Source organism: Peromyscus californicus, unplaced genomic scaffold (genome assembly GCF_007827085.1).
Source record: "Peromyscus californicus insignis strain IS unplaced genomic scaffold, ASM782708v3 Scaffold_10__1_contigs__length_136768540, whole genome shotgun sequence".
Classification (NCBI taxonomy): Eukaryota; Metazoa; Chordata; class Mammalia; order Rodentia; family Cricetidae; genus Peromyscus; species Peromyscus californicus.
The window spans coordinates 26,983,949-26,986,808 of record NW_026294391.1 but is presented as its reverse complement, the minus strand read 5'-3'; positions in this window follow the sequence as shown (position 1 = coordinate 26,986,808).

The following is a 2,860-nucleotide window of genomic DNA, read 5'->3' as shown; positions in this document are numbered from 1 at the left end:
AAGCTAATTTGTTTGCTTATTTTGAGGATCAAGCCCACTTGCATGGGATTAATCTCTGCTATTTGGGATCTGTTCATCCACAATACATGTTGTTCTGTGGTTAATGGCCCTTGTCTCAGGGCAGGGATGAAGAAAAATGCACTGAAAAGAAGCAGATGGAGCTTTCTCTTGCATAATTTCCCTTTGTCATATCCCCCAGTCACTGTGGTGAAAACTCCAAGTTTAGCTGAAGAAGAAACTGGCCTCTGATTGCTGTCTATCTTCCTCTCTCTGCAGGGCACACTGGGGAAGAATGGCTCAATTTTTTTTTTTTTTTTTTTTTTTTTTTTTTTTTTTTACCCATGAACCTGCAAGTACATTTTCAAGAAGAAATGTTTTGTAGATCATTTGAATTAAGGGAGTGAGTGGAGGTAGGAGATGTGGATTGGAAAATTACTTTGGAGTCTACTTCTGGTGATTTTATAGCAGAAATCTAGAATATACTTAAACCCTTGGTGAGAGTATAGGAGAAATAAATTGGACAAGTGTATGTTATATATACTAAAATCCAACAGAATGTTGGTTTTAATCTCTCAGTCTATTATAACAACCAGAGTAGAGGATAAGGCCCAGTGGTAGAACAAGGTCCGGGGGCTGATCCTCAGCATGGGGGAAAATGGACTGTAATCGGAGAAGAGGCTAAAGAAGTAGATTACTTTAGAACAGGGGGAAGATTATGCTAGCTTTCCATCACTGTGACGGAATACCCAAAAAACTCAAAAGAGAAAATGTTTATTTTGGCTCTTGGATTGGGAGGTTTCAATCATCGTTGCTTGGTTCTATTGTTTCTAGGCCTGTGGTCAAGCAGAACATTGTGGTGGCATGGAGTGGGTGTAGAAAGGCTTCAGTCATAAGCTGCTTATATCATGACAGCTAAGAAAGAGAAGGAGAGTGGGGAGGGGAAGGGGGAGATTGTGAGGGGAAGGGAAGAAGGGATGGAAGGAGAAAGCGAGAGAGAAACTTGAACAAAAATTCCCATCAAATCATGCTGCTGTGACCTATTTTTTTCTATCTAGGTCTCACCTACTAATGTTTCTACCACTTCCAATAGCTCCTTAAGTTATGAACACATAAGTACATTCATCTATTGATAAGACTCAAGCCCTCATAATCTAATCACTTACTCTCATGCTCCAAGTCAGTAGCATTGTAGAGCAAGCATTGTAGAGCAAGTACATGGACTTCCAGGTGACGCTGAGGAGTCCAACAGTAGCAAGGGTAATGAAGGCTAATAAGCCAAGACAAGAGAGCACATTTTTTTTGTAGATTGTCTTGGATTAGATGCTTCAGGAAGGTCAAAGGCACTGGGTTAGGTAAGCAGGAGAGGTCTTCAGCATGGCACTCTGGCAAGCTCAATGAGAGGAAGTTTTTGATTAGAATGAAGGTCATCAATGGGAGGAACTTCTGTATTGTTGGTATAGAAAAGAAAGGAGATTTCAACTGGACTCAGTGGGTTATGTAAGAAAACAACCTCAAAAATAGCCAATGGAAATAATAAATATTAGCAAAGTAGAAGGGAAGAGAAAGGATGATATACAGGTTCCAGTTTGGAAAGGACAATAAGGAAACAGAAAAGGGTCAAAGGTTCCCCCAAGATTGTTTTTCTATCTCACTTCAGGCACAGACAGTGTGTCATTGCACAGGGACTTGTATGCCTGCTCACACCTTAGATATTCTTTGACTCTCCATCCACAGATTCTCCCAAACACCAACTGCAACCTTCCATCTTGCTCCTATCTTCTGCATATACTCTCTTTGCCTTTTCATTCAACATTTATTATTGATAATATCGATTAATTGTTATTGATTCTCAGTTGTCAATCTTCTTAAACTGTTGATTGAGACTCCTAATGGAGCTGCAAAGAATTTATAGCAGTGAGAGGTGTCTGAACATGCAACAACCTAAAACTAATTCAAAATTAATTTGGAAAATATAGCATTGTATTGTATTGTATTGTATGAGAATATTTGATTTTAAAAATTACTGGTTGACTTTCAGACTTGAATTTCACACAAAAAAATATATAAATAGATTTAGTTTGGGATTAGGACAGACTTTCCACCAGTCTCTAAATTGTCCTAAGTAAAGTTGTGCCATTTATATATTAATGTGAAGTTGCATTATAAACTTGGACGACTACAAAAATCAAAATGTTTATCACCTTTAAATAATGTTGAAGGTGATTTTCATCCTGTAGTATTGAATATTCATTCAAGACAATGTTCTTTTATTAAAAATTTTTATTACATTTATTTATTTGTTGGAGGGGTGTGGCAAGTGTGCCACATGCTTGTAGGTCAGAGGACAACTTTCTGGGGCTGGTTCTCTCCTTCCATCACGAGGGGCCTGAGGATTGAACTCGGGTTTTCAGACTTGTTACCGAGCACCTTTACCCATTGATCAAGTCCAACACTGATTCTTCTGTAAAAATACAACAGCTCAGTAGTATACACATTTGCTTTGTCTGTGTATTCCAAAGATCAGTTATAAAATAAAATTTGAATTGATTTCTTATCAGTAAATGTTTGATTTGAGTACCTGTTTTATAAACCTACATAGCCAGAATTATGTGAAAAAAGTTTTGACTGGGAAGGAGGTGAGTAGAACATGCCTCAGATGTTCTGCCCTAGCACCTTGGACTGGGCTGTAAGCTTAAGTAGGGTGAAGCAACTGTGAAGACTATGTCCAGTAATGCAAAGTGGAAACAGCCACTCTTTATGCATGCTCAGATAGATATAAACATTCTTTCCAAAGCTGTCTGTTGTCTTCATGACAATGGCCCCCCCAAGGTGCAACTGGAAAAAGAAAAAGCCGTCTTTT